This window comes from Octopus bimaculoides, chromosome 5, assembly GCF_046866305.1.
Source record: "Octopus bimaculoides isolate indiv1 chromosome 5, ASM4686630v1, whole genome shotgun sequence".
NCBI classification, from domain to species: Eukaryota; Metazoa; Mollusca; class Cephalopoda; order Octopoda; family Octopodidae; genus Octopus; species Octopus bimaculoides.
In genome coordinates, this window is record NC_142932.1 from 125,195,393 (window position 1) to 125,219,237 (window position 23,845).

General features: G+C 36.6%; 1 protein-coding gene across 8 annotated transcripts in view; it reads left to right on the top strand.

The window, feature by feature from the left end:
* Positions 1-23,845, top strand: part of LOC106876232 (core alpha-(1,3)-fucosyltransferase) — a 706,231-nt gene that overhangs the window by 614,188 nt on the left and 68,198 nt on the right. For all 8 annotated transcript variants that reach the window (XM_089353038.1, XM_089353039.1, XM_089353041.1 and 5 more), the window contains one exon: positions 6,069-6,115. The gene's annotated coding sequence lies outside the window, so the exon portion shown is untranslated. The remainder of the gene's footprint in view (positions 1-6,068; positions 6,116-23,845) is intronic.

Sequence of the window (23,845 nt, forward strand, 5' to 3'; positions counted from 1 at the left end):
ATGAACGGCATGCATTACATAAAAATTTGACGCAAATTGGACAACATTCGCTGAGGACCTGTCATCTGCAAAAGACACCAGCTCCTAACCACATCGCATAACACAGCAATTATGATTGAGCAATTCTTTTAACGGGTCATCATACTCTTCTGTCGATAGGCAATATCACCAGAAAAGCTCAACATCCAACTCTACGAAAAAAAAATGGTATCCAACAAATTGTAAAAAAAAATTGTTTCTTACAGTTCATTCTTTTGTTCTTTTTACTTGTTTCAGTCATTAGACTGTGGCCATGCTAGAGCATAGCCTTGAAGAATTTTTAGTCGAACGAATCGCTCCCAGTACTTGCAGTAATCCATCACCATATCTCGGTTCACCTATCACGGTTCACCTATCGCGGTTCATTATTTAAGCATACGTCGATTCCTCCGTGGTGTTCTTTTGCATTTATAATAAAATATTACAAATTATAAAAAATAATTTTAAAAATATATAAGTACTGTTTCTACTTCACAGATTTTCACCTATTGCGGGGGGTGGGGGTGGAACGTAACACCCGCGATAGTCGAGGGATTACTGTATATTGTTATAAAGCTTGGCGCTTATTCAATCGGTCTCTTTAGCCGAACCGCTAAGATACTAGGACGTAATCACACCAGTCAAGCGGTGGTAGGCCACACATACATACAGACACACACACACACACACATATATATATGTTATCACGCCTGTACGTACATAGACAATGAGCATTTTATGACTATAAGGGTCTTTGACTCTTATTTCTAGCACTGTAGGTACTACCCTGCACCCTCAGCCACTATTAGTGACAATTGAATTCTTCGTTTTGGGATTTATATTGCATATAACCACCAGGTGTGGATGCGTGGTAAGAAGTTTGCTTCCCAACCATATGTTTCCGGGTTCAGTCCCACTGAGTGGCACCTTGGGCAAGTGTCTTCTACTATAGCCTCGGGCTGACCAAAGCCTTGTGAGTGGATTTGGTAGATGGAAACTGAAAGAAACCCGTAGCGTGTGTGTGTGTGTGTGTGTGTGTGTGTGTGTGTGTGTGTGTGTGTGTGTGTGTGTGTGTGTGTGTGTGTGTGTGTGTGAATTTGTCCCCCCCACCTTCGCTTGACAAATGTTAAATCATTTTGGATGTCCTTCGTTTTTGAAGCTCATCAATTCGTCTGACGAAAACGGTTTCTTTACAATGATATGATGTACTCACTAATCAATTAAAGGAGTCATTAGAAACGGCCGAAATGAATTGATATCTATGCTTCAATCTTTCGGGTTCCATTCCATCTACCAAATCCACTAACAAGGCTTTGGTCAGCGCGAGGCTATATTAGAAGACACTTGCCCAAAGTGCCACGCAGAGGGATTGAACCTTTGAACCATGTAGTTGGAAAGCAGACTCCATAGCAGACAGCCACACCTCTATGTGTGTACGTATGTGTGGGAGGTATACATACGTATAGTATTGTTATATTTCAGGATGGTCATTTTTTTCTATTCATAAACTTATATATATAGTATTTCCCGTATTAATTTCTTTGAGTTCACTCTTACCCCAGTTTTGTTGCGCAAAACACCACCTTAAACACAGATGTATAACGACACACACACACTATTGTCATTGTTGTCATGGAAAATAATCTTAAGTTAATTACGGGTTATTTGATGGTTTTCCTGTTTGTCTGTCTGTCTGCTAAAGTACCACAGACCTTTTAACAGTAAGCCTTTCGAATTGGATACTTAGCGAGATATAGAACAGATTCTTTTATGTTTTTGTATTTCCACAAATATTTATCGGACCAAGCATAGGATTATTATTATGAATGGCCTAAAGGCGGTAAGTTGGCAGAACGGTTAGCACGCCGGAGAAAATGCTTAGCAGAATATCTTCCGGCTTTTTACTTTCGGAGTTCAAATTCCCCGACATCGAGCTCTGCCGTTTATCCTTTTGAGGTCGAGAAAAGTAAGTACCAGTTGAACACTGGGACCCATGTAATCGACTTACCCCTCTCCCGTCATCGCTACTCTTGTGCTAAAATGTGAATCCATTATTCGTCTTCTTCCTCTGTTTACACGAACGTTTTTCTACTTTTTCGGACAAAACCTTTTGTAACCTTCGTCTTGTCTTGTCTTTACATGTTTTTGATTGATATTAGCCCTTGTGGCCAATAAAACGAATTAATTATTATTATCATTGTTATTATTAGGTTGACTTTGCCTTTCATCCAAATTTCAGGGCTTGTGCCTATAGTAGAAAGGATTATTATTATTATTATTATTATTATTATTATTATTATTATTATTATTATTATTATTATTATCATTATTATTATAAGGTGGTGAGCTGGCAGAATCGTTAGAGCGATGGACGAAATGCTTAGCGGTATTTCGCTCGTCGCTACGTTCTGAGTTCAAATTCCGCCGAGGTCCACTTTGCCTTTCATCCTTTCGGGGTCGAAAAATTAAGTACCAGTGAAATACTGGGTCGATTACATCGACTCAACTCCTCTCCCAAAATGAATGCCCTTGTGGCAAAATTTGAAACCATTATTATCATTGTTGTTGGTGTTATTAGCAATGTCAGAAGTCAGTTTCCTTTCCAAGGGGCAACCAAAACTGATAGGAAATGACTGAGCGCCACACTCCCTACAGCAGAGAAAAATGTGGTAAGGTTTATAGCAGGTTTTCATATGAGGTGAGCAGGCTCACGTTCGTAGAGACATGAGTTCGATTCCATGCGGCCCGTTGTGTCTCTCAGCAAGACGCTTTATTTCACATTACCCCAGTCCACTAAGCTGGCAAAAATGAATTGTACCTGTATTTTGAAGGGCCAGCCTCATCAGACTCTGTATCATGTTGAATCACCCTGAAAACTATGTTAAGGGTACGCACGTCTGTGGATTGACCAGCCACTTGCCCGTTAATTTCACGAGCAGACTGACTATTCCGTTGATCGGATTAGCTGGAAGTCTTGTTGTCATAACCGACGGAGTACCAGTAATATGAGGAAAGAATTTCATAACGTTAGTATTTATGTTATTATTTCGAGATGAAATAAGGCGGTGAGCTGGCAGAGTCGTTAGCACGCCGGGAAAAGTGCTTTGCGATATTTTGTCTGTCTTTACGTTCTGAGTTTAAATTCCGCCAAGGTCGACTTTCCCTTTCATCCATTCGGGGTCGATTAAGTAAGAACCAGAGAAAGACTGGGGTCGATGTAATCGACTGATCTCCTCCCCACAAATTTGAGGCCTTGTGCCTCCAGTAGAAAGGATTATTTCTTGATTAACACATAAAACGCGACGAGCCACGATCGTGGCCGTCAGACACAGGTCGACAGGCCACGATCGTGGCCCAGATAGATGCATTTAATTCATGGGCGTTTGTTGGGGTCTAATGTCACTCAAACGCTCCGATACCCCACAAAATGCAAGAGGGCTAATAGTTCAAGTAATGACTTTTCAGTTGATGTAAAACTTGCCACCATTATATACTAAGAAGATATTTTAACTATTTTGGGGGGTTTTTTATGTTTGATTGTAGTCTCATTTTCATAAAATGTGCTCAGGAGTCCATGCTATGTAAGTGCAAATCCCAGCGCTTTATCGGTTGAATAATATGAGAATCACGTAAAAACTTTCATAATGGCCTACTGACATGTTGTATTTCCATCCTCTCCTCTCTCCCTCTATTTCCCTTTCTCTTTCTTTCTCTCTCTTTCTCTCTCTCTCTCTCTCTTTCTCTCTCTCTTTCACACAAACTCATTCTCTCTCTCTCTCACAAACACACTCTCTCTTTCAGCCACCCTCTTTCTTTCTCACTGCCTTTTCTACCATTTTTACCAACATATCGGTGTAGTGTCTCCCTACATTGTGCATCTTCTGATATCTCAACTCCGGTTCCCAACCCTCTCCACTCACTAGCGTGTTGTCATTTCGTTACCCACATTGAATATCCTACCAGAAACCATTCTAATAACTACACAGAGGCTGTCTATCCTCTTCCAAACATCGGCTTTTCCGGAATTCTTTCCTTGGCGCATGTTTTTCTTACAGATGTTGATTTGTAACTCTCCGAGGGCAACGCTAATGGCATCAGTTTCACCATGCTCATAGGATCTGCTAAGCTTTTGGACTCAGGGTCCTCTTCCAGCCCTAACCAAAAAGAAATTAAATGAAGTAAGATTTCAGTTAAAATCCTGACGCAGTCGGCCATTGAGACCCCATGCGTGGTCAAATCATTTGCTCCCCTCCACAAAATGTATTGCTTTGTAGCAGTTTTCGAAGTCGTTAGTAGTAAGGTGGCACTTCGTATAACAGAATCGGTGGAGCGCCGTTCAGTATATTCTCTAGTTACTTTCTAATTTCCAATCCTCAGTGAATCGATAACTTGCACTGCACCTTAAGAATAAGAAATAAAATTTGAGTATATCACTCGAAACGAGATGTGATGGACATTGTTATAATGCTTTCTCTCCTGGGTCTGCCGGATCGGGGCCGAATTGAAGCTAAAATCCCAGATGTTCCGAGTTTATTTTTTGTTATCATTCGAGTTAACACAGTTACGTTTTCTACCGAAAATGGAGGGCAAATCTGTTTCAAATCAGACCCTATCACCTTAATGAACGTAAACGTAAAATATTGTAGTTCAATGAAGGTGTCTCTATATGGTCCCTCGAAACTGCTTGAAATAGCAACCAAAATAAAACCATACCATCGAAGGAAACTTTTGATTGTATAATCGTAGATATATTGCCTGGGCAGTAAACAGCAGACGATATCAGTTGATATTTCTTTAGAGAACAACGGATATCATGAATTAATGTTTCATTAACTTTACTTGTATACGGCCAACATCAAAGAAAGAGAATATTTTACGGCAATTTTCGATAATGAGATGTTAATTTTATTGTGTGTGAGGTTAAAAATTGCTATAGATATCATAATTATTTAAAGTGAAAGTAAATGTAAAAATTACCTTTAAGTAAAGGAGATATTCTGTGAGGTTTTGCCCGTTTGGCACATAAAATTATGAAGCCTTTTCCAGGACTTTAAGGGTTATTATTAAATCTCTGGCACTCCGGCGGTTACGGAGACGAAGATTCCCGTTTTTCCGACCAACAGAACAGCCTGCTCGTGAAATTAACGTGCAAGTGACTGAGCACACGTTCATCTAACGTAGTTCAGTGTGACAAAGAACATGACTCGGCTGGACCTTTAAATTAGAGGAATAACTCATTTATGCTAGGTGAGGGGGACTAGAGCTACGTGAAATAAAGTGTCTTTGGGATTTTTTTTTTTTTTTGTAAGGACACATTTCCCCTTTAGAGAGACTTAGAAATATTAATAACTCTATTTCTGAAAACCAGTGGATAGATTCCACTGAAATTAGATAAATAACCTTCGAACAGACAGTCAGTAGCGCCGCCTGGCTGGAGCTTGGCTGCTCTGCATTGACAAGGGGCAACACCCTGAAACTAGTCTAGTCTGCAGATGCCAAACCAGCAAGGGGAAGCTACTGACCTCCCCTGTTCGAAGGTTATAAAGGACACAGGTTTCGTGTGTCATATAGCTAGCTAGAGGCGATGGCTTCTTGGAGCTAATTCACGGCAGCTTTCGTCCTAATTTTGGGACTGCCATGTTGGCTTGGCGATAACTATTAATATATATATATATATATATATATTTATTTATATATATATATATTAATTGAGTTTAGTAAAGGCTGTGAATGTCGAACAGTTTGGCAGGTTCAGACAAGTCCTATAGAAAGTTCTCTTCTTCTGAAAAAAGCCGCCGAACGAAATCCCTGCAAAACAAAAACAGGCAGCAATCTATAACCCTTCCTGTGTAGGAAAGTACATGAAACAACCGGGAAAATAAACAGACGATGTTCTGTGACTGGTGATATTGTCACATATATAGTGAAAGAAATTTATGAGAACAATCGTATATCTGTTATGTGCACGCGTTTTTGAGAAACTTGTTACAATCTTAGAGACGAACTTTCAGAGGACTTTTTTTATGAGATTGTTTTTTATTCTTTTGCAGGTGATGACTTGTCACAGAGAACTTTTAGATAAGAAACCGGTTCATAGGTGAGATTTTTCTATAAATTTATTTTATTTCGTTTTGCTTACGTATCTATGAATTCTGATAAAATATGAATATTTTATGAATATGCATATATATATATATAGATATGTGTATATACATACATATATATACATATATACATATATGTGTAAACATACATATATATATTTATATACATGCATATATTCATATATACATACACATACACACACTCACACATACACACACACATATGCTTATATATATATTTATATTTACATATATATACTTATGTTACTTTTACATATATATATATATATATATATGTATGTATTTATATATATATATGTATGCATTTATATATCTATATATTTATATATATATATGTATTTATATATATATTTATATATATATATATATATATATATATATATATATATATATATATATATATATATATATATATATATATATATATATATATATATATATATATATATATATATATATATATATATATATATATATATATATATATATATATATATATATGATGTATGTGTTATCTAATTGAAATACTTGAAGCTTCTTTACTAAGTACAATTGATAAATCTCTTGGTAAAGCCATATACTATGGGGTATTTCTACGACACCTTTCATTCACTTCCATGATATATATCTATGGAGATGATAATTCTATGTTAATTGTTCTCACGTAACCCGCTTCATAGTACAACACTTCAAACATTCCTCGAATTTTACATTCACATTTAAGGTTGTAGCATTATTGTATTAACCCATTTTTTTTTTTTTGGTCGGAAAACTTTCGTTTAACTAAAAATTTCCTCTACACTGAAAGAGGAAGTCGTATTTTACTTCCAAAATATTTGGCAAAAAAACCGTATGTAAGGATTTTCATTTTTCACGAAAGTTTACTGATTTAAAAATAGAAATATTAACACTTCTAAGTCTCTCTAAAGGAGACTACGGCAGCGGTACTGGATATTAATATTTATCGCCAAACAAACATGGCAGTCCAGAAAAATAGGACGAATGCTGCCGTTGATTAGCTCCAAGAGGCCATCGACTCTAGGTAGCTATGTAACACACGAACCTGTGTCCGTTATAACGGCAGCATTCGTCCTATTTTTTGGACAGCCATGTTGGCTTGGCGATAACTATTAATATTTACTGATTTAAAATAACTTTAAACAACAGAATAAACTTTGAAACATATCTAATGTTTCGATGTAACTCCTGCTATTTTATGAATAATTCGATGGCGTAACAAACTGCTGTAAATTGTTTCGGACAAACAATTTACAATATTATATATATATTGTGTTCGCGTGTGTGTAAGAGTATTTCATTCAGATTTTTGCATGTGTCCAGTCAACATAAATCGTATATTGTTGGATGAAAGTATATTAACACCCGATTTGGCACTTTATCTTCTTTTTTCTAAGTGGTTTAAAAAACCCAAGAACCACATGTGTGTAAGCACAAACACACACACACGCGCATATATAAATATAGAATATATCTAATATGTTTACTGGATGTACATAAAGTTTAGTCAAGCTAGAATTACATAGATACTCTCTAAATACACTCGGATGTATTAAATATAAGGTTTTACGAACATTTTTTGTTCGGCATTGCTTCCTGCGATATTATTTATTTAATTCTCGCTTGACCAAGTTTCACGCCCATCAGTAAACGTACCAAATGCGATTTTAATAAGAAAATATAGTTCTTATCGGGCTGGGAGTGACAGATTTGGCTCTCGAAAGTGAGGGAGCGGACCGATGCAAAATGATATCACTCACAGCCCAAAATCGTATTTTTACACACGTCTAGATGGCGAATTATCTCCAGGGTGTATTTTCACAGTGAAAGGACTTCGCAACTCCGAATACATCCAAGCAGCGTTGAATTTGACTTTACACGAATATTTTATTCAATGCTGCTATGTGCTGCATTATTTACGCATAGATATGTATGTATGTATGTATGTCTGTATGTATCTATATATATATGGTGGGGTGTAGATATATATATATATATATATATATATATATATATATATATATATATATATATATATATATATATGTGTGTGTGTGTGTGTGTGTGTTTGTGTGTTTGGTGCTGTGTGCGCGTGTGTGGCTCCATATGTATAGAAACCCTAGGACGATGCTCAAAATATCCAGCTGTTTAAATATTCGTTAATCCAGTACACCTGAAATGATTTACACTCCTGAATCGAATTATTGACTGCATCTAAGCAGACATGACACCCACTTACCGAATATTGACCCCATCGGATGTCAATTGTGCAAACTTTGCTGAACTGCCTAACATGAATTTCTTCTCTAAAATATTTAAGGCTGACCAAATATCAGAATAGCAATATTAGAAAATGTTTGACGTTGGTGGAAGTAATGTCTATAAAAACCATCAATCGTTAAACTGGTTTTCCGGACTGTGTCGATTCGTAGACTCGTAAAAGTTTATAAATATAAACGATAACCAGTTAAGCAAGTTCAATACGTAAAACTAAATTCATGTCAGCCATATTTACTAACTGATTACTGAATGAATCACTACAAGTAACAGATCGTGCTTTCTTTATTTCCATAATGTTTTTAATCTTTCCAACATTTCTCTACGATTAGTATACATCTGTCGGAAAGGTATTTCAAAAAATGATATTTTTCTTGATTAACATTTATAGCTTAGACGATATTTTCTGACCATATTTTCGGTAGACTTTTAATGATAAATATGCTGTATATTTTGTTAACTACCATTCTTCTGTTTCAGAAACAAAAAGATGTACATGTTAAAGTTGGTGTCTGTGAAACAAACTCTGTCAAGTATCTGAAAATAAATGCTCTCAGCATTAATTAATTAATAACCGTTGCTATTTCATACTAACAATTTTCAATAAATCATTAGTGGCGCTAAACTAATAATTGCTAACCGTTTATCTTTGGATTGCTAAAAATTTGAAGTGTTTGATTTCTTCAACGTCATTAAGAATCTAAATTAACATTCAACTAACTTTGACATCTATTTTGTTTCCAAATCTACCCTTAACCTCATTACCAGGTCCTATCATAACGACCAAGAGAAAATAACCAAGTCGTTTCATGTAATAATCTCCCCATACTGTGTAACTCTTCATTAGTATGTTAGTATTTCATTATCCACTTTGTTCGCTTATTTCTCTCAGTAAAGGTGATGACCTAATATCTAAAAATTTATTGAGGCTAACTACGAGATATTAGATAAATAAAACCGTTAATTAACCCCTATTCATTTTCCTAACTGATCAAATTAAATAGACAATATTCAATTCATGGATAAACTATCTGAAGCTCCGGGCATGCGCTGTACCGCTCTTTCAATTTATAAGTTTATCTTTGAGCTAATTTGGAACCAATTTAAAATTTGTTGTTCAGTGAAAACTTCACAACTTCATAGGTTAGGGTGTGACATTTGTGCATATATCTAAAACAATAGATATATAAATAATAGGTAGTGTCTTCAATCAAATACACAAACTGACTCGTCCATTCGGCACATTTGTATTCCAGCTGTGTGGAGGCGCAATGACCCAGTGGTTAGGGAAGCAGACTCGCGGTCGTAGGATCGAGGTTTCGATTCCCAGACTGGGTGTTGTGAGTGTTTATTGAGCGAAAACACCTAAAGTTCCACGAGGCTCCGGCAGAGAGTGGTGGCAGACCCTGCTGTACTCTTTCACCACAACTTTCTCTCACTCTTTTTTCCTGTTTCTCTTGTACCTGTATTTCAAAGGGCCAGATTTGTCACACTCTGTGTCACGCTGAATCTCCTCGAGAACTACATTAAGGGTACACGTGTCTGTGGAGTGCTCAGCCACGTTAATTTCACGAGCAGGCAGTTCCGTTGATCAGATCAACTGGAACCCCCGTCGCAACCGACGGAGTACCACGATTTCAGTTGTTCTTTACCTATGAACCTTTTTGATTCCTGTTTTGATTAGATGGACCCTCACAGTTATACCTTGACTAAACAAACCTATCGATATTTTTTATTATATATTATTCAGAATTTTACAAGACAACTCATTTTGGGTTTTATAGAAATTTAGCCAATCTATGGCCAATAAATTTTAACAACAAAATCTTATACAGATTGCCAAGAGGTATATAAAGCCTGGATGATAACCGCTACGTTAGATTTGTATATAGCATTTTTTAGAAATATTTTTAAAGAATTACAGAGGGCGCTACCCACAGGTATTAGATTTGTTCGTCTTAGTTTATAAGAGTTTCGTCTTAGTTTATAGGGGGTTGGTTCAACACTGTACAAGCAAATATACATCACCAATCAGAAGAATTTCCGAAATGTACACTGTAGAGGTACAAGTTGTGTTTCTTTACATGGTTTAATATTGTACATTTGTTTTAAAATGTCATCAAAGAAAATCATGAGATTTATATTATATATAGCAAAGCAATATATTAGAACTAGATTAGTAAATTAGAATGGTGGGTTCTCTGTCGGTCTCGGAGATGAGCTTTCAGTTGCTTGATAGAGTTCTCATGAAATGAACGTGTAACTGGCTGAATATTCCGCAGCCACGCTTCCCTTAGGGTAATTCTCGGGCCGAAACTATGTAACACAATGCGAAAAGGTTGGAACTTTAAATTACAGATGCAATGTGTTGAGAATAATCAATGTCAGTTTTAGAGTGACGCCTTATCAACTCCAAAAAGATGAATAGCAAAGCTGGTCTCAGCAAGATTTGAACTCAGAGCTCAAAAAATCAGAAAAAATAACACAAGAAATTTTCTCTGACGCTCTAAAGATTCTGCCAAGTTGCAACGTCTACGAGTTATGCAAACATTTAAAAAGGAAATAGAAAATATAGATTGAGGAATCTAGTGATGATGTTGTGAAACAAGACAATATAGTTGGTCAACTCAAGGCGGAAAATACACATATTCAATATATATATATATATATATAATCTAGAAGTGACTTCAATATGTGATTTGTAAATGTAAGGCGGCGAACTGGCACAGCTGTTAGCAAACCGTACAAAATGCTTAGTGGCATTTCATCTGCTTGTACGGCGTTCAAATTCTGCCTAGGTCGACTTTGCCTTCCATGCTTTGGGTGGGGGGGTCGATGAAATAAAGTACCAGTCGATCACTGGTGGGGTGAGGTAATCCATTCGACCCTCCCCAAAATTGCTGATTTTGTGACAAGCATTGAGACCGATGTGTGTTATTTAAATATGCCTCTTCTTTCAAATGTATTATAAATCAAAACCGTAATCAGACAGTTGTATATTTAAGAGATGAGGAAGTATTTACATTATTTACATTATTTACATTTGACAGATATTTGTCCTCATCTTGTTTGTTTTTAATACAACGTTTCGGCTGATATACCCTCCATCGAACTCGGAATCTTGGGGTTAGTAGCCCCACTACGCCATATGCCTGTGGGCAATTATGGAGTGAATTTTAGGGCTTATAAATTTAATATTTTCCTATCCTTCCTTAATGCCGGTTCCCATATGCTGCTCATATCTGCACTCGGTCTGCTTAGGAGGTTGTTGTGTCCTAGCATATGTGCTGCCTCTCTTAGTTTTCATATTTTCCAGTGGTGTTATCTGTCTATTATTTTAACTACATCCCACAGGGGAAGCTGGTCTCCATTTTTCCATACATGATCAGCTATACCGGGCTACTAACTCCAAGATTCCGAGGTCGATTCCAGGCAGTGACCTGAATAATAATAATAATAATAATAATGATAATGATAATAATAATAATAATAATAATAATAATAATAATAATAATAATAGCATCACAGCAAACCACAGCACATACCCAAGGCACACAGAGCTGCGCTCGGTAGTGAAGTGAAAGCACGTTATAAAAATAAAACTACTGAATAATAATAATAATAATAATAATAATAATAATAATAATAATAATAATAATAATAATAATAATAACATCGAAAAATACCTTAGGAATGAGAACCCAGGTTCGAAATTTCCCCAAGACACCTGATGAAGGCTGGAGGGTATATCAGCCGAAACGTTGTGTTAACAACAAACAAGATGAGGACAAATATCCGTAAATTGTAAATATTGTAAATAACCGTAATCATGTTTTAAGGGTGGTGGGTAACCAAATCAGTAGAACACTGAAGTAATATATAGTTGCGTACCTTTGCAATATGAGTTCAAATCACACCCGTGTTGACGTTCCTCTCATTTTTCTGAGGTCATTATTCTGGTCCTCTTCGAACTGGTCAAGCCCGGCCATCGATTACATAAAGTTTACTCTTCTCGACGAATGTTATCCTCTTGTGTCAAACTCTATTCTAGTTCCTTACGTTCTGATTTCAAGTCCGGACGAAGGTACCTTTGTTCTACATCCCTCCGAAGTTGATACCGGTCAGTAACTAGAATCAATTGAATGAAAAGTACACGTTCCACAAAAATTCTGTCCATGTAACAAAAAAAAAAGCTCAGGAGTGGCTGAGTGGTAACAAGCTTGCCTCCCAACCCCATGATCCCAGGCTCAGTCCCACAGTGTGTTACCTTGGGCAAGTGTCTTCTACTGTAGTCTCGGACTGACCAAAGCTTTGTGAGTGGATTTGGTAGATGCAAACTGAAAGAAGCACGTCGTATATATATATATATATATATATATATATATATATATATATATATATATATATATATATATATATATATATATATATATGTATATATGTATATATGTATATATATTTATATATATATATATATATATATATATATATATATATATATATATATATATAATTTATATATATATATACATACATATATATATATATATATATTTATATATATATATATATATATATATATATATATATATATATATATATATATATATATATATATATATATATATATATATGTATATATGTATATATATATATATATATATATATATATATATATATATATATATATTATCATTATTATTATTATTATTATAACTATTAATAATAATAATAATAATAATAATATAACAACAAAAGAATGAATGAGACCTTGATATTATGTAAAATAGAGGAATTTATCTATAAATATGATATGTTGGTTGTCATAATAAAACTCAGAGTTTCGGATGCCGGGGCTGAAGTGTGCTCCGGCATCTCATCAGTTATTAAGACAAACATTCAATAAAGGGAAATTACTCCAATAGGCATGGGAAAAGTAATACTTCGTTCGTAGAATCCGCATCTGCACACATATACGTACACACATACACGTACTCATTATAATTTACACTTTTACCATTTATGCAATCAACGTATGATTTCTACGCTGACAAAGCGTGTTGAGTTTAACCCAAGGCACCAGTAAGAGCCATTGACGAGCATTAATGTAAATGTGAAATCACTGGTGATCTGGTTATGCCCGGTGCTTGGGAAGCTTACCTCCCTTGTCAGTAAATAAGACGGTGCGTTATTGGGGCTATGAGTTGTTTTTGACTCTCATTTCTAGCAATACTGGAGCTGTACAGCACCCTCAATCGCTACATATATTAGTGGCTCCGTTGTTTATTTTCGTTTTCAAATGCTGTCCTTCCTATTTTTATAGGATTGTAATGTGTGCTTCAAGAGAGATTTAATTGTATTTGTTAGCAAGTCGAGTGACAGCATATAAGCTCTCGTCTATTATCGGAACGCTGAGGTTCAATTCACTTTCGTCGTCGTCGTCGTCGTCGTCGTCGTCGTCGTTGTTGTTGTTGTTACTGCTGCTTCTCCCCCGATCAGCTTATCAATCATATCTATAATTACAAACATGGTCTGTTAATAACGAAATTTAAATGGCACACAAAATTGTATTACGGAGTAGTAGTAGTAGTAGTAGTAGTAGTAGTAGTAGTAGTAGTAGTAGTAGTAGTAGTAGTAGTAGTAGTAGTAGTAAGGAATGCGGTAATTACTAGGAAATTATATCATTAATTTATTTGGTTATTTTCGTTTTCGTTTTTCAGTCTGACATATTATTGCATCGGAGAGATTAATGTGTTTAACACGGAATCCATGTTGCATGCAAATGCGATATTATAATTATTGACGCTGGCATAGAAAGACATATGTAGACAATAGCATTACGAAATGAGGGAGCCTGTGAATAAATAGGTCTGTTCTTAATGACCCAGTAGTAGTAGTAGTAGTAGTAGTAGTAGTAGTAGTAGTAGTAGTAGTAGTAGTAGTAGTAGTAGTTTAACTGCACGCCTTCCTGATTGTTTTGTCTTATAATCCTTTCTATTATAGGCACATCGACCCCAGTACTCAACTGGTACTTAATTTATCGACCTGTTTTGTCTTATAATCAAAGGCATTCTAGGCACGAATCGATTGTGTCTTGTTTTTGTGTGAGGGAGTTGTCATTTTTGTTTTTGTATATCTCGGTCCACATTTTTTCCCCGATGCTTCGTTCTTTTAAGATGGTAGGATACAAGTCGCGAGTTAAGTTTAACTGCTATTTCTAGCAGATCGTGTGACTAATTGGAAGCTTTCTTCATTGGTCCCTGCTGCTGTTGTTGTTGTTGTTGTTTAGACATTCCATTTTGAAGTATATCTGGGACCATATTTATACACTATATCTTTCCTTTTTCAAGATGACAGAATGCTACTTCAGGGAATTTGACCTCTGTTTCTAACATATTCTGCGATCCTGTCGCAACCCATTTCAGTTAATATTGATAGGTTTGGCCCGATATATGTACGACAAGCGTCTGATTTCACAGAAAGCGAATGAACATGGACCTGATTCCCTCGGAGAAAGAGGTTGGCTCTTGAAGCAACATAAAAACAGTCGAGAATCCTCATTTCTACATCTTCCTGATAAGGAAAAACGAAGCCATTACTTAAACTGGTACTCCGTCGCTTACGACGACGAAGGCTCCAGTTGATCGGATCAACGGAACAGTCTGCTCGTGAAATTAACGTGCAAGTGGTTGAGTACTCCGCAGACGCGAGTACCCTTAATTTAGTTCTCTGAGAGATTCAGCGTGACGAAGAATTAGACAAGGCTGACACTTTGAATTACAGGTAAAACTCATTTTTGCCAGCCGAATGGACTGGTGCAAAGTGAAATAAGTGTACTGCTCAAGGACACAACGCGTCGATAGGTATTGAAATCATGTCCATACGATCGTGAACTGGGTACCCTAATCCCTAACCCTAACCCTAACCCTAACCCTAACCCTAATCCCTAAGCCAAGCGCATACACTGTAGCACAACCATGGCATTGAATGCAACCGACAAAAGAATTATCGTGCAAACGACAGAGCTTCCACATGATCGTTTAATCTATTGGAAAAAATAGCCACACCACCCTCAAATCTCACCCGGTACATTGGGTATCGTCGCAATCGACGTAATTTTCATGAGGGTGGGGTTCGAATTGCTGGAACGCTTTTCATCTCATGTTTCCTCAATTAAGTATAACCCGGATGTTAAACAAAAGCAGCAATTTGACATCATAGGAAACTTTCAGAAAACTAAATTAGAAATTATCCTATACACAGTTATGGCTGTGTGGTAAGAAGCTTGCTTCCCAACCACATGGTTTCAGGTTCATGTCTGCTGCGTGACACCTCGGACAAGTGTCTTCTAATATAGCCTCGGGCCTTGTGAATGGATTTGGCAGACGGAAACTGAAAGAAGCCCGTCGTGTGTATGTGTGTGTGTATCATATGTTTATGTCAGTGTTTGTCCCTCACCGGCTGACAACCGATGTTGGTGTGTTTACGTCCCCATCACTTAGCAGTTCTGTTAAAGAGACCAATAGAATAAGTACCGATCGCAAGCAAAAACGTACTGGGATCTATTCGTTTGACTAAAATTCTTCAATGCGGTGCCCCAGCAAGGCTGCAGTCTCATGGCTGAAACAAATAACAGATGAAAGATAAAAGACATACGTAGGGACCTTACGTGGTCACTTAATTTGCTAAAAATAGCAACCAATTGTCCCCTTACAACATCCTACTATCTTTGCGAAGACAAGTTACGTGATCTAATGTGATGTTTCTTAGAATATTCTGCTTGTAAAAGACATGGAATCATCGAAGTTTGAATATATTTTACAATATTTTATTTCATCTCAGAACTTTCCGTTCAGAGTTGACTTGGGGGTTACGCAATAACGACAACACTCATGAAATCGAACTCTCTTCCCAGCTCTATCAGGCATGCATCCAATTACATCAGCAGATGAAACGACCTTTAACTGAGCTACGAGGAATTATCAAGGAGCCCTAATCGTTCAATGACTACAGGGAAAATCTTCAGCATTGAACAGCAGCAAAAAATTACATTTTCCAAAACCCATTTTGCATGAAAATGTCTTCTTTATTCATAAAACATTTCCAGAACACGCTCAAATTCTACTATTCGTTCAACAATATGCATATATTCATTAAGACTAAGGAAAAAGGTGTGATGGTCATGGTTGGAACGTCTTTGGCCCTAAATCCACTTGATCAAATTTTTCAACTGAAAGACATTGTATATTGTAGTGCATTATACATGAAAAGAGAGGATGACACAACGGGAGCCATACATCTATAGAAGAGAAAATGTTATCAGAAATCAAAGGAAAAGTATTGCGTAACAGGCAAAACTTAAAACAACTGCTTCCATTTACCAAAGTATGAAGTTCTGGTGCCTGAAAGAGAAATGCTTAATGGATTGTTCTTGCATCATTACAAAGCAACAACGTTCGATCAACTATATACGTCTCACAGATAACAACCGTTCGAATATCATGGACACCATAAGTCGATAGAAATCGTTTTATCACAAAAACACTGAGAATCACGCTCAGCATTGATCTGGCGATCAAAAGATCGTGTAAAATTATATAAGCTCTATATGAGCAATATCGGATAAGATATAAGCTTTATCAAAAGATATAAGCTTTATCAAAAGATATAAGCTTTATATGAGCAATATCGGATAAGATCAGGAACGCGATTCTCTTTTGCAGCAAACAGCACATCATTTGCCAACATAACATAATTTTAATGATAACGAAACGAAATTAATCTCAAATGATCATAAAAGCCAAAATATACGGAGTTTACAAGAGACACAAAGACGGTGGTTTGATCTACAAGAAATGGCAACCAAATACATTTTAAATCACATACCTCTTGGTCTTCAAAAGGAAGGATACATTAAATATATTAACGTCCGCACAGAGACTCTATCGCTGAAGTACCTAGTTTTCTCTGTTGTTCTTCGTGCAAGCATCCAACATTTAAATTTCAAGTTCTTTTACCCGAGTAAAGACAATCAAAAGAAGTAAATGAATTATGAGTCACGTCAGATTTCGATGCAGATGGTTCCATATCCTTTTCTCCGACAATTTTGAGTATGAAGCTAAAAGGATAGAAACTATGGGGACTTTATTTGTAACCTTCTTACTGGTTTCCAGTGTTGGACAGGCGACTTATTTTCATAATAATCTCCATTGTAATGTTCAAGGAGAAAATTAGAAAGCATATCACCTTTGTTCTCTAAATCAGTTTTCTGGAACAATAGTTCTCAATCGAAGTCCATACGACCCTTGGGATCTATATACGATTTGTGGAGATCCAGACTAGCAAGATATTAAATTAGGGGTCTACAGAAATGTATCAAGGGTCCATGAAAGAATACTAGTTTAGATCTGTTTATTGAAAGGAACAGCTTGTTTCATTTCTCTAATGTTTTACAGGGTTCAACCTACAAAAGTAAATGCATGTAAAACAAAATAGGAATTTCGGCAAAAGAGACCGATAGAATAAGTACTAGGCTTCCAAAGAATAAGTCCTGAAATTTCTGTCATAGTAACCAGTTCAGGTCATCTCATACGCATCACCAATCCCTTTCAGAGAGCATCTAAATCAGCGGCTCGCAAACATTTTTAAATATAGACCCCTCTACTTACAGTTTTAGTCTGGTGGACCTTTCCCTAAAGCCATTCGATGCTTAATAAGTAGTTTTCCTCTTACTCTTTACTGTTTTACTCTTTTACTTGTTTTAGTCATTTGACTGCGGCCATGCTGGAGCACCACCTTTAGTCGAGCAAATCGACACCAGGACTTATTTTTTATAAGCCTAGTACTTATTCTATTGGTTCTAATGCCGAACCGCTAGTTCACGGGGACGTAAACACACCAGCATCAGTTATTTCCTTCTGGAGCCATGCCAGGCTCATGGTGGCCGATTTCTCGGTTTCAATGGCGTATATATTCCCCACCTGGTCGGGATGCTGGTCCGTTGCATGATTACTCCCGTTTGCCAGCTGAGTACATTGGAGCAACGTGAAATGAAGTGTTTTGCTCAAGAACACAACGCATCGCCCGGTCCAAGAATCGAAACCACAATCTTGCGATCATGAGTCCAACACCCTAACCACTAATCCACGTGCTTGTGTGTGTGTGTGTGTGTGTGTGTGTGTGTGTGACCAGATAATTCCATACAGTAAACAGAAGGGAAGTTTTTAGTTAGGACTGATCTCCTAATACTTAACTCTACACCTAATAAACCTTTTCTTTAGTCTCAAACTATTTGTGGGCGAAATTAACAAGTTTATTGATCGACTTGGTTTAGGAGACTGACGCTAGAAGACCACAACGCATATATCAACGTTTCTTCAAAAAGAATTTCCCTTATCGTCTTCGGCCTACTTCGTGTGTGTGTGTGTGTGTGTGTGTGTGTGTGTGTGTGTGTGTGTGTGTGTGTGTGTGTGTTTGCATGCGTGTGTGTTGCAGAGATTTGTTTGTTGAAAAAGCTGTTTGAAGATGACGATTTATCTTCGCAGCCATTTTTGTACGATACATTTTCTCCCAACTTTTTCTTTGTTTTTTGTTGTAGTTTTTTTTTCCTTTCACCAATGATATAACGTCGACTACGACACTAAAAGGGTTTCGTTTGCGGCACGTAGATTAACACACGCACAGATAGACAGACACACACACGCGTAAAGCGTACATTGTGCAAATCATTATTTTTCGGGATGTCACTCAAGGTTTTCTCATTCAATATCGCGATGATCAGTTCTGACGGTTCATAACTCACACTTGCAGTGTTTTATTCATAAGAAAGCACAAAAATTTATATTCTGCTAAAAAATGAAACAGGTTTGGTTGTGTGACAAGAAGCTTGCTTCCCAACCACGTAGTTCCGGGTTCAAACCCACCGTATGGAAACATGGGCAAATTGCTTCTCCAGCAACAAAGCCAGAGATTTAGAGAAGGTGCCCATAGTTACAGACAAAAAGTCCCCCAGAAGAGACATCCCAGTTCATCCTAGTCGACGTTAATAGTCACCTTTAATGCTTGTAGAAATTACTCTTAACCCATTTTATTGACTACATGCTGATATACTCGTATGTACAAAATATAGTAATTTTTTTAATTTTAAAATTTATCCAATATTCGTATGATTATTTGAGACATAGATCGCGTTTCCACTACGACTTAAAACGGTTAGACTAGAAAAGAAAATCGTCCGGTATTTGCCATTTGAATGCAAATTTAGTTTTCACTATAAAACATATTGCTAAGTTTGTACCACCCACTTGAGACCCAACTACACTCTAGCTGAAAAATATAGACTACCTCATAAGAAATATAAACATCCTAAATACAGTAGCGGCGTTAATAAAGATGTTACGCGTTAATTTAATGTGTTAAACTTATCTTTATTAATGTATATCGAATTATATATAGATATATACAAGATTTATACAGATATAAGAGTTAGAACTTCTGATCCCCTTGCGAACCATTTGGGGGAGGGGGATTTTTCCCGCCACACTAAAAAGTTTTCCCACCCCTGCTCTAAAAGTACGCATCACAGTGATTCCCCACCAGTTGCTGTCGGCTGCTCTCGTCAACTCTCCAAAAAGTCAATTACTAATCTACTGACTGGCTTTCTACGGTGGAAACGACCTTTTCAGATTTCATTAATCAGGTCCCTGTCTATGCTTACTATATTAGTTTAATGTGAAGATCACAAACTTCAGGCTTGTAAAGTGATACGATTCTAGATGCTTATCGCCTCATCTCGGGCTTCGCTTCAACCAGATTCCTGAAGGAGTTGAGCTGCTGGAAAATTGTATTTCACAAACGGCAGTCATATATGCACAGCCTCGTTCTAATTGCAACTTCAGTACATGGCTGCATATTTTCTGCCACGATGTACCAAGCTGCATAGATATGTTGGAAGCATGGACCAACTGGTTAGTAGGACGCAAATCTTCAAATAGGGAAAAAGTGTACACTCCATTTAGACGGCGATCGCATCTCTATCTGGTGAGCTGCGCTTGTTAAGTAATCCATATTTCTAGGCCAACTTGACACTACGTGTTTTAATGTGTGGTTTTGCTGGGCAAGAAAGAAGCTGCAAAGAGCACCTACCTTTTATCTACTCAAGTAGGTAATTGAGTACACCAAAGGAAATTTTTAGCATTAAACTTTCGTGGGCCGACGGGGTTGGATTTACACAAAAGGCCATTGGGGTCCCGAAGGACCCCCTTTTATTTTTGCGCATTTCTGCACTGTCCATGAAGGATATGAATGAAAGGAGGGGAATTGAAATATAATTTATTCACTGAAAAAAACCTTTATTGAAAGAAACTGACATTCGTATAGTGTTATAAACTCTACATATAGCACTAAGTATAAAATAAAACAAAATTATATGGTATATCGATTCATATCAGAATAAATACGAACAAAATTGATTTATAATCCATCAGAATATCTGATAAAAGAACTGAAAAAACTAGTTTCACAGAAGGTCAATGGGAATCCCTATGACCATATTTTATGCTATAGCATTCATATGACTGGAAATTTTAAACTCAAAATCTGTATGTGCATACATAAACTATTGACGATAAACGTCATGAGATATAAAATCATTTAAATAAAAAATGTAAAAGTTACATAACTTTCAAAATTTTCTGGGATCTCAAGGGACCCCTCCCCCCAGCCCACAAGAGTTAAAGAAAGGATTACATTTCATGCTTTTCCATACTTACCCCTCAAATACAAACAATACGGTTACATGAAGTGCTCTTTTTAGCTCGCGATGACTTAAAACTTATTCATTTTAGCTGATGATGGCCTAAAACTAACCAGAACATCTTCTTACTGCAGATATAACAAAAAACGATAAATGTCTTATGCCATACAGTAATCCCTCCACTATCGCGGGTGTTACGTTCCAAAAGCCCCTGCGGTAGGTGAAAATCCGCGAAGCTGAAACAGTACTGTACTGTATTTTTTCTTTTTATAATTTGTATATATTTATTTTGTTATAAATGCAAAACAATACCACAGAGAAATCGAGGAAAGCTTAAATAATAAACCGTGATAGGTAAACCGCGATATGGCCTGGGATTATTGTATTGGCTTCAAATTTTGGCACCAGGTGAGCAGCTTCGACGGTGGAATAAGTCGATTACATCGGCCTCGGTGCTGAACTGGTACTTATTTTATCGACCCTGAAAGAATAAAAGACAAAGTCGATCTCGCCGAAATTTAAACTCAGAACGTAATGACAGCTGAAATGACATTAACCCTTTGGTCCCGCCTGCTAACGATTCTGCCAGCTCGCCACCTAAACGATTGATTTTACCAGCTCGCCACCTAAACGGTTTCATAACATATTTTATAAATAAATTATTTTGTTGTATCTCATTTTCAAATTATTATTCTTACTTTGAAGCGGCGAAGTTTTATTTTGCAGTCATTAATCCTACCCCGAAGTGGTTAGATATCACTTCAAATATAATTTTGCTCAACTAAAATTACAAATATCGTAATCTAAGCCGTCTGTTGCGCTGCAATTTGTCACAATTTCAAATGTCTGCAATTTTTAAGTAGCATCAATTATAAGTGTTCATCTACCTATAAGAAGTCTGTCTATAAGTAAAAACACAACAAAACTGTCTGACATTCCTTTTGAACTTCGTATTAATTCGTTTATTCAAAAAATTATACGTGAGCAGTATACGTTCTTAGGGAGATAATATTTGTTTTATGCTCTTTTTTTGTGGGTAGTGGACATTTTTTTGCTTGAAATACAAATTGAGAAGATACTGTCACACCCTCGCACATACGCGTACGCACTCAAATGCATTAGCGTGTATGCATTTTGTCTGTCTATTTTGTATACGTGCGTGCGTATGTGTGTGTATGTGTCTTTGCGATCGCGAGCGAGTCTTGTGTATGTAATACTGTGAAATATGTATTCTCGTATATGACAAACGATATCAAATAATATCATATATATTTGCACATATCTACAAATACCTATATATTTATACATGAAGATAGATAGATAGATAGATAGATAGATAGATAGATAGATAGATAGATATGCAAACGAATGCCGTAACGATGTGTAGCGAATATCATCTTTTGATATCGCTTTGCCAAATTCTTCAAGAATGTACACGCCACATGATTATGAAGACATCCCGGCTCATCTCCGAACACAACAAGAAGCATTAGAGTTTAGATACGATACCTGTTGGTAGTTAATAAGTTAAGAAGCGACAACGAGAAACTAGCTTCATGTATTGCTAATAACTATTTCCCAATAAATCTTTCTACTTGTACAAGACGGAACTCTCGGCTTTGAGCTCGTATAGAATTCAGAAATGTATACATAGATCTCCATATACAATACGGCATTCTTTGATACATTACGGTAACTAGTTACCAATAATAGCTTTGCTCGTTTTCTCTTTGTATATTTTTGTTGCAACTTCTAAGATTTATGTTCAGTTCCATCATTTTCACAGCATCCAATCGCAAAAGGTGATACGGATACATTTTATGCATAAACTTTATTCCCTAGCACGCACGTACGCACGCACACACACACTTATAGCACATTACCAGTCCACCCACTGGCCTCGTATATATTTTTATATAATATATATATATATATATATATATATATATATATATATATATATATATATATATGCATGTATATATATATATATATATATATATGTATATATGTATACATATGCATATATATGTATATATATATGTGTGTATTCATATATATGTATATATATATATATATATAAGCAATGTTAATTCTCTAAATGAAGTATTAACAGTAACTGCACGATAAAGTGTAGTATATTGCCACTTAAGTGTGGCTGACCCCTAGGGGTGGATGTTACTGTTGCTTTTAGCCCCAGGAGGACATCTCCTCCAGCTGGCTTATCGACACACGACTGTGTCCTGTTTGCCAAGGGAAGTTATCCCTCTCACCTCGATCTGCAGCACGAACGTATCCGGATTTCAGGGTTATTTCCCTTCGTCGGCGTCCGACAGCTGATGACCTTGGTGAGAGAGACAAAAACCTGGCAAACTTATATCTTCTTTTCCAGTGAAATTCTTCACTGATATTGAAAAGGTGAAAACAAGCAATGTTAATTCTCTAAATGAAGTATTAACAGTAACTGCACGATAAAGTGTAGTATATTGCCACTTAAGTGTGGCTGACCCCTAGGGGTGGATGTTACTGTTGCTTTTAGCCCCAGGAGGACATCTCCTCCAGCTGGCTTATCGACACACGACTGTGTCCTGTTTGCCAAGGGAAGTTATCCCTCTCACCTCGATCTGCAGCACGAACGTATCCGGATTTCAGG